Source organism: Cucumis melo, chromosome 5 (genome assembly GCF_025177605.1).
Source record: "Cucumis melo cultivar AY chromosome 5, USDA_Cmelo_AY_1.0, whole genome shotgun sequence".
In the NCBI taxonomy this organism is placed as follows: Eukaryota; Viridiplantae; Streptophyta; class Magnoliopsida; order Cucurbitales; family Cucurbitaceae; genus Cucumis; species Cucumis melo.
Window position 1 is genome coordinate 24,550,402 of NC_066861.1, and position 10,428 is coordinate 24,560,829.

The following is a 10,428-nucleotide window of genomic DNA, read 5'->3' on the forward strand; positions in this document are numbered from 1 at the left end:
ATTGATCTTGATATGCATCGTAACATTCCACCCCATCATGCCAAAGTATTTTCAAATCATCAACTAACGGAGCTAAATAAACATCTATTTCATTTCCCGGTTGTTTGGGACCAGATATTAGTGCGGTCAACATCAAAAATTTTCGTTTCATACACAACCATGGAGGTAAGTTGTATGTCACTAACATAACTGACCAACAGCTATATCTACTGCTAAGATCTCCATGCGGATTTACTCCATCTGTGGAAACAGCAAGACGTAGATTTCTAGGTTCTGATCTAAACTCTGGCCATAAATTGTCTATTTTTTTCCATGATAATGCATCTTTTGGTTGTTGTAATAGATCATTCACTTCTCTTTTTCTGCCATGCCACGTACATAATTTTGATGTTTCTTTGCTTCGAAACATTCTTTCAAATCTTGGAATTGGAGAGAAATACCACATGACTTTCACTGGAACATTCTTAACCTCCTTCTTTGAATTTTTAGGAATCTTCCATCTTGACAATCCACAAGAGGGGCATACATTTGCATCAGACAATTCTTTCCTAAACAAGCAACAATCATTCCTACAGGCATGAATCTTCTCGTACTTCATTCCAAGAGTACACAAAATTTTTTTTGCTTCATAAGTAGAAGTAGGGCATTCGTTGGGAGTAGGTAAGATGTCAGAAATTAATTGTAATAACTCAGTGAAACTCTTATCACTCCATCCAAATTTAGCTTTCAAATTATATAACTTTATCAACGTAGATATTTTGGTAAAATTCGTACAATTAGGATATAATGGTTTCTTGGCATCATCTACTACTTCCTCAAAATTTTCTCACTTGTCATTAAAATAATTATGTGCAGCCTCAAACATTCCAATTGTGTCATCAACATCATCCTCGTCAATTTCTTCTTTTACACTACTAAAGACACTTTCATTGTTTCTCTTTATTGGTAGTGATTCACCATGAAAAATCCATTCTTGATAACTCTGATCGATGCCGTGAAAAAACAAGTGATCTCTAATTGTATTCACATCTAAAGTTTTTGCATTCACACACTTTAAATAAGGACAGGCCATGACATTCGACGTCTTCAACAAATTGTTTTCATCCTAAACGCAACTCCAGCCATTTCATCCTATTCACAGCATTATTGTAATTAATTTATGCTTTTTAAGATTCGTCGATGCCAATAAAGCCTGCACAAATCTTCCAACGCCTTGAGAACTTTCCCTTGTCCAAGAATCCATAATCTTACCCACGTTAATAACTTTATTCCCAGTTTTACACCAAGGTTTCACGATACATTACTCTCTCTTCGGCTACGATACACTTAGTTCATGAGATCAAAAAATACAACAAACAATAATAACAATAAAGTACAAAAGAATGATTTAAAGAACAGCCATTTCATCCTTATTTACAACAATCTAAATCGAAATCAAAAAACATTCTAAAAACCCGAAATTAAAAAAATCGCGACCACTTGAAAGAAGATGGAAAGTTTACCGTCGTTGCTGTGAATGTGAGAGGGAGAATGAGAATATGAGAGGAAGACGCGGACGACCGGACGAGTTTCTTTAGAAGGAGAGAAATGCGGCCGAATTTGATTCCAAGGGTGGGCGAACAGAACAACAATCGTGGCGGCGATAGAAATGGTGGCGGCGATAAAAATGGTGGCGGCGATCGGAGAAGAAATGGAGAGGAGTCGTTCAGAGAAGACGAGGGAGAGTCGAACAGATTTGGAGAAATCGTATAGCAGACGGTCGAAAAGGGTAAAGTAAGAGAGAGAATGTTATTTTTTCACAAAAAAATTATTAAAAAAAAATTAAATGGACCTTTAATGTCGGTGGAAAACCGACATTAAAGTGTCTAATTTTTTCACAAAATAAAAATATTAAAATTAAAATTTAAATGGACCTTTAATGTCGGTTCTCAAAATGGCGGACCTTTAATGTCGTTTTAAAATCGACATTAAAGCTTAGTCTTTAATGTCGGTGGAAAACTGACATTAAAGGTCCGCCTTTTCAAAAACCAACATTAATGTTCTTTTTTCATTTTTCCAAGCGACATTAAAGCCTATATTTCTTCTAGTGACTATTACATTTACAATTTAAATGTGTCACTGTTATCTATCACTCGACACCAATATATTGTCATTAATACTCTTATAACGACGTTTTAAGTGTGTCACCTTTCAATATAACTTGACACTAATATATTGTCGTTGTAAATATTTCGTTACACAAAATTGTTGTCAACAAATGTGCTTTAACGACATTGTTTCTGTTTAATAAAGGCTTATATGTCGACACATGTTTGATGTCGTTATTCTTCATTTTCGCAACACATATTTTTCTGTCTTATATTTCTTCTTTAAAAAAAATACTAAATTTTAGCATTATCCACATATGTTTGGAAAGATATTTATATTGATAATAAAAAATATAACTTACATTATCGGTAAAGATTTTACAATAATCCAAAAGATAAATTTACTGTAATATTACATGTATGTGTGACCTAATCTAATCAAACTGATGCATAAATGAGAACTTGATCGATACCATGGTCCATGGATTCTTCAACTACCTGCAAATTTGAAAAAAATGAACCTTTAGCCAACATTCATTAAGGAAAATGCATAAGCATGATTATAAAAATTAAGTACATGTCAAACAAAAATCACCTTCTTAATAAGCAGACTAATAAACTTTTCGAAATAAGCGTCTAAGATTCATACAACCAAGTTTTTTAATAAAAGACTCATAAGGAATGAAAAAGATTAAGAAAAAAAACATCGACTACATAAGCATAGACATAAGCATAATATATAAATGTTGCAAATGTAAGTTTCGATTCAATCTTTACAGACCAAGCAATGTTATAGTTTGCATCAAATTGAAACTTAACATAAACTTACCCTTAGCTCCTCTCCTCCAAAGTAAATACGAAAGAACATGTTTCCTATAACATATCTCTAAGCGGATTGAACAAAATAGCTTTTCAATGACTACCATAACTGCAGAATAGTCAACACAACAAAGTATCAAGTTCCTAAGTACGTGTCAACATGATTCCTAAAATTACATATGTCTAAGCGAATTGCACAAAATAAATTTTCAATGGCTACCACTGCAGGATAGTCAAAGCAACATTCCAAAGTACATGTTAACATGATTCCTAAAATAAAATAGTTAAGTTACGTTACAAAACATAAAGCACGCTTACCTCTTTCTTTTACTAAATCTCCACCCCCAAACAATGTAACAAATAACAAACACTTTAAAATTTTACATACTCCAAAATTCCAAATAATATATAAAATCCAGTTGCAAAATAAGTAAGTTTCAAAACTTTCTTATCATGAGGATTGGAACAAAACATTTTATAAGAAGCAATTGCTTGTTCGACGGTGTGAGATTAGTGGGTTTGATGACAGTCTTTTAGATTTGGAGATGAGTTACGTTGTTTCCCGTTTTTTGGTAGGGAGAGAAAGAAGGTTGAGCAAATTGTAAAACTCTTTTTGAATGTTGCGCAAAGAGGGAATTGAAATTTTTTGAATTTTTTGTTTTTTTATTTAAAAATTTATTTAATGACACAAAGAATTTGTCTTTAATTAACGACACTTTAAATGTGTCAAGAAAAATTAAATTGTGACAATAGAATTGTGTCAAGAAATAGTGTGTCACTTTTATTTTCAACGACACATTTTACTCCTACCCTACCCCTCTTTTATTTTTAACGACACAATGTTTTGATTTGTAGTATCGTTAAAACCCAAATTTGTACTAGTGGTTGGATTTTATTTGGTAGTTTTGAGCTGCGGACTTTTGTCCAACAAAGGATAAATTGGATTCGACCTCAACTTTAGGGTTTTTCTTGGGAAGCTTGATCTTACTATCAGGAGCATATCTTTGGAATTAAGCTCATCTCCAGGTAAGAGATTCTCTTATTGACCCTTCGAACTGAATTTAAGAAATGACTATACATTGAGGTTAGCTACGTTGCATAATGCAATATTATAGATAATGATTGATGTTAAGTTGACGGTGTTGACTAATGTTATATTGTTAATGATGACTATTATGTTTATGATTATTATGATACATGATATACTAATCACATGCTTAAGGACATTACGATTAATATTCATGTTATGTTATGATGCTTATGATGATAACACATGCTTTTGGTTTATGGTGTGTCTGTTATTTATATGATAAGTTTCTTACCCCACCTGTATTGTGATCCTATCTATGGGGTCACTCGCACGACTAGACGTGTTTCTACGGGATCCCTCGCACAATTAGGGGTATAGCTACGGATCACATTCATGGTTAGGGGACAGTTATATTACGTATAGGGGTCACTCGCACGACTAGGGGTGTTCCGACAGGATCACGCGCACGATTGGGGGTGTACCTACGTATTATATATTTATTTATTTATGGAGTGTGTACCTGCGATCATTCGCACGACTAGGGGTATTCCCATGGGATCACTCGTGCGACTTAGGGGTGTTCGTACGGTCTCACTCACTCAGGTGTGCTCCATAGAACACACGATGTTACGTTTATGTTTCTAATGAAAAGTTAACAGATCACCCAGTGGGACTAGTAATGGGTCCCTTGAGTATATTTATATACTAACTTTTTCCTATGTTTAATATTTCAGGCTAAGGTAGAGAATTTAAGAAGCTGGCGAGCAACAGAAAGAGATCCGTGGCACACCATATGGGAACACAGTTCAGCTTCCGCACTTATTTTTATGTTTTTCAGTATTTTACATTTTAACCATTTTACTTAAGACTTTGTCATATTGTTAGAACCCGCGGGTCACGTTTTCAAACTATTTTTGTTGGTTTTGATAATCTTATATTTCTTGAGTATCTTGGTTTTATAAGAATTATTGTCCTCTGTCTCTTCAAAGAAAGCGTATTTTGTTATTCGTCTTTTTTAGTAATGACCTTAACTTAGTTTAAAAAGTTGGATCGTCACATCTTCACTTGTCTACTCTTCTCTTCTCTTCATCTTTCATTGATCAAACTCCATTAAAACCCTTATTTTTCTCCTCTCTCTCGGTGAAGCATGCAAAAAGCAATCAGAAAAGTAAAGAAAAGTAAGTGACAGCTTGCAAAGAAAAGTTGTAAAGGTGAGAAAAAAGAAGAGGTTAAAAAGGTAATTTTTACCTTTAATTTCTCTACTTTTTACATGTGTCCCAAGGTTACCTTTTTCAAAATACAAAAAAAAAAAACTATTTCTTTTGTTTTCTTGAGAACTAATATCAGAGCCATCGAAAGGAAAGAAAGAAAATGACTACTATAAAGTACGAAATTGAGAAATTTGATGGGAATAGAGACTTTACCTTGTGGACAAAAAGAATCACGACAATCTTGGGTTCACATAAGGCCTTGAAAGCTTTACAAAACCCCAAAGAACTCCCTGCAACTTTGGCCAAATTAGAAAGAGAAACAATGGAAGAGGTAGCTTACGGTACACTCATTATGAATATTATTGATAATGTGTTGAGACAAGTAATTGAAAAATCCACTGATTTTGCTACTTGGCAGAAATTGAAGGCACTGTATGAAAAAAAAACCTATCAAACAAGATGTTCATAAGGGAGAAGTTATTTTCATTTAAAATGAATCAAAACAAGAATCTTAATGAAAATTTAGATGAGTTTAAGAAACTTTCTCTTTTTAGAAAGAAACCAATAAGGGTCAGAAGGCCCACCTAAGCATCCCACTAGGTAGGCACCCTTATCATTCACGGATATATATTCAATAAAAGCAGGGGGAACATCAGTCTCATACAAAAAAGACTTAAGGTAAACCAATCACATATTCTACAAAGCATCTAAATTCAAAGCAATAGAAGATAGAGAGTAATTCTCGAAAAGCTTGTCTTTGGAGGACCATAATCCCGGGAGGTTGCAAATATCTTTCCACATATTAGTTCCAATTGTAATGGAGTTTCTAAAGAGTCTCTTGTTTCTCTCCAACCAAATGGTCCATATGGTGGCCACTAGAATATTGAGGTAATCAGCTCCCTTTTGGTTTTTGTGTTGTGATTTAAGATGAAATCTCCAAGACTATTAAGATTAACAAAGATCTCATTCCTTCTGAGTATAGAATTAGCTTTATTGCAAAGAAAACTGATAGTGGGACAATTTAGGAAAAGATGATCAACAGATTCATTATCCTTTCTGCACATAACAAACCAATTCAAATTAAGGCACATGGTTTTCATCCTTATTTGGATCAGGTCAGTTGTTAAAATCCCCTGATGTTTCATAGTCCATAGGAAGACTTTGCATTTTTTAGAGATTTTGGGTTTCCATAACAGCTCGTAGGGAGTTGATGCAGAGTTATCCGGGGACTGAGAAAAAATTGCAAGTTTAACAGACATGACAGAGTAGCATTTGTTGCTATCCAGCTTCCAGAGGGGAGTGTCATTACCTCTTTGATAAGAAATGTTGGATTTGATCATCATCCATTGATTAGTTTCCTTATCATTTAGAGGTCTTCTGGGTTTAATATCCCAATCATTAATGTTATCATTCCAAGCCTCCCTGTTTGAGTCATCTTTGATGTTGGATAAAGCATATAACCTTGGATAGCTGAATCTAAGAGAGGAAGAGCCATTCCATCTGTAATTCCAAAAAGACAAAGACCTGCCATTGTTAACCTTCCAATCAATATTTTCATTGAACCATTGAATACCACTACAAATTGCTTTCTAAGGAGCATTGGAGCTACTAAATCTACTTTGGGAAGGTATGTCTCCTATGAAGGATTTTGAGTATTTAGCATAATAAAAAATTCTCCAAAGAGCTTTTAGTTCACAATGATATCTCCAAAGCCATTTATTCAGAAGAGCAAAGTTGGTGTCTACGACAGGGGCAATACTGAGACCACCTTTTTCTTTAAGAGCAGTAGTAGATTTCCAATTAACATGATTTAGGCTCCTTTTGTTAGTATTCTTAAGACACAAGTTGTCATGGTTTCCTTTCCATAAGAAGTCTCTCCAATGCTTTTCAATCTTTTTGCAAGAAATCTTTGGAGCTTTGGATATAGATAACTGGTAGGTAGAGAGACTAGCTAAGGATGAGCTGATCATAGTGAATCTTTCGCCTTTTGATATAAGAGCTTATTTCCAATTGTTAAGCTTCTTATGGATCTTATCAGTGATATTATCCCAAAATGTGCATGTTCTAGGTTTTCCACCAAGAGGCATGCCTAAGTAGGATATTGGGAGAAATTGTGTATTGATTCCCCATTTATTAGCAACTCTTTCTGTCCGTTCTTTGCTGACATTGATAGGGGATATAGATGACTTAGTTAAGTTTATATTCAGACCAAAGGCAACTTCAAAGAGATGGATGGAAAATTGAAGGTTTCTGATACAGTCATCATTATCTTCAACAAATAATAGAATATTATATACAAAAAGAAGGTGAGTGAGATTTATATCTTTAATGAGCACCCCTTTAATTTTGTTGGATATCTCTAGATGTTTAAGAATACAGCTGAGATAGTCTATAGCTAAAATGAAAATAAAAGGAGAAATGGGGTCCCCCTGTTTGACTCCTCTATTTGGTTTAATTTTACCACAAGACTTTGCCATTAATAAGGATCGAGTACTTCACAGTAGAAATGCAAGCCTTTATCCAAGCCCTCCACTTCTGTGAGAAATTTTTTTTATAGTATAAAATCAATGAAATTTCAGCTGATCTCGTCGAAAGCTTTTTCAATATCAATTTTTATAATAAAACCTCTTGTCTTCTTCTTCCTAAAATAATCAATAGCTATTGATTATCAGATATGGTATTTGGAAGAACAACTTTCAACCTCGTTGATAATGCTTTAGCAATGATTTTGTATACGGAGGTAGTAAGGTTGATGGACTTGAAATCAGAGTCATGTTTGTATAGTGAGTTCAAGAAACTTACCAATGCTCTTAATCAAACTAGGGGAAATTGGGTGCAGAAAGTGAATTTATCATTCTTATTAATTCGATTCATGATACCTACAAAGAAGTGAAGACAACTCTAACGTATGATAGAGAGACAATCACTGTGAATTCAGTCATTATAGCTCTAAAAAGCAAGGAACTTAAATTGAAGATATAAAAAAAAAACTTCAAATGGAGTAGAAACCTCATAGACAAAGAGATTGCTCAATGGAATGTCATAAAAATCTCACTTAAACCATGTTCATCTTACAACAACATGATGCTCTAGTTGGAAGCTAAGAAATGATGGGACTTTTGATATATCTTTGATAAAAAAAATGACAAGTTCCAGCTAGAAAATAGCAATAGAATCCTCATGTCCAGTGTGCTATATAAAATCTTTAGAAAACCAACATCCCAAAAAAGGGTAAAATTCTTCATGTGGATGTTGTCACAAAATAGCATGAACTCAATCAATCAAAAGAAGCTTTGAAACCTTTGGCTCAATCTGAATTGGTGCCGACTTTGTAAATGCAAACAATGAAACGACATACCATATACTCATCCTCATCCATTGTGTCTTCATGAAGAAAATATGGAGAAACATTACAATACAGACGGGTGGATAAAATGACACAGCAGGAATGTAACACGAACTTTGTTCCAAAATATGCCAAAACAATTACTCCAATGCAAAGGGAATCATATACGATTTAACGTGGCTGTTGCAACTTTTGTGGACTTTATGGAATATGGTTCTCATAAAACACCACCATTAAAGACTACAACCCTTCTTATAATATAGCAATCAAGTTACATAAGCTTTTTGTCACCCTTTAACTAATTCAAGGTTTATCTCTAGCTCTTTATCTCTTGTATTTCTTTGTGCTTAATAAATATATAATTTGGTTGTCGTAGTGGATGCTATAAATATAGTCATTGTGGTTATCTCTTCAATGACAACCTCGACTCCTGGTATCTTTCTCCGGTGAAAAAAAGAAAAAAAGAACTTCTATAGAAATTTTCAAATATAGCATAATAAATCAAAATATATTTATAAAATATAACAAAATTTAAGATTTTACAATAATAGGTAGATAAATATTTATAATTTGTAAATATATCTTCACAGTAATTTACCAACTTTTTAAAAATAATTTTATTTTTACGTTCAGTATATATCTTTATCTTGATGGCTCTAGATTTCTCTAGACTTCACTCTGTCAGTTTATCAACAATAATGTTATGGGACCTTTTTTTTATTTTGTTTGGTCCCTTGAATTATTGTCACTTAGTGAATTTGGAATTTTCCATATATAATTCCAAACATGTTATAACATTCATAATCCATATTTTATATTTTCTTAACTTCCACTTTGGCGCATTATATTATGAAAAATTAAGAAAACATAAGAAAAATAGCACAAGAAAATATCAATAATTAATATAAATATTAGGGTTCTTTATTATAAAAAAGCGGCAAAGTATTTACATTGCATTTACATTGTATAGAATAATTTCGAAAATGTAAAAAGTCCAAAGCCCATCGTGTAAAATATCAAAAATGCCCCGTCAACAATGTGCGTAATATATTTAGTAACGCGATTTGGTGCACGATCGTTTCATTAATTGGGTATACGATCATTTAAATTTGTCTACACGATCGTTTAAATTTGTCTACACGATCGTTTAGATTTGGCCACCCCAAATCTAAACCATTTTTTTTTTCGGATCGTTTAGATTTGCCTACACGATCGTTAGATTTTGGGTTCCAAATCTATTTTTTTTTTCAAAATTTGGTATACGATCCTTTAGATTTGGCTACACGATTTTTTTTTTTTCAAATTTTGATATAAATTATTTTCTTCAATATTGTTTATACAGGATATTTTAATTTTTGTTACTCTAATTTAAATCTCTAACCAATTTTTTCAAGATTCTTTATACACCAACGATTCTTTTCAATATTTTTTATACACAATCTTTTAGTTTTTGGTTACTCTAATTTAAATTTCTAACCAATTTTTTCAAGATTATTTATACATTAAAAGAAATAGATTTGGTTACACAAATCTAAAAAAAAAAAAAGAAAAATGGAAGAAATCGCATGAGTACAAAGGAAGATTACGATAAAAAATCGTAGAGAGGAAAAAAAGATGGAAGAGCAAATTTGAAATATTTAAAAAAATGGCTAAATTTATGGACTTTATAATCGCACAAAGAAGAAAATGATGGAAAAGTAAATATGAAATATTTAAAAAAGAGCTAAATTTATATATTTTATTACACTGACCGTAAATATTTTATTGTGAATATAACACACATAATATACATTTTAATATTTCCAAGTTATTTTAAATAGGAATTGTAATGCCCACACCCATGATCCAGACAAAAATTTGAAATTTGGATTGGACATGGTCGTCTGTGATTCCAGAATTTGTTTGCATTCTTTGAGACCTAATTATGTTATCTTT

The 10,428-nt window shown here is 32.7% G+C and overlaps 1 long non-coding RNA gene across 1 annotated transcript; it reads right to left on the reverse strand.

Moving 5' to 3' along the window:
* Positions 1-2,405: 2,405 nt before the first annotated feature.
* Positions 2,406-8,821, reverse strand: LOC127149347 (uncharacterized). The gene is made up of 3 exons (XR_007820840.1): positions 8,506-8,821; positions 5,361-5,437; positions 2,406-2,585 (listed from the first exon to the last, which is right to left on the reverse strand). It is a non-coding gene; the product is annotated as an uncharacterized LOC127149347 (long non-coding RNA).
* Between the last annotated feature and the right edge of the window lie 1,607 nt (positions 8,822-10,428).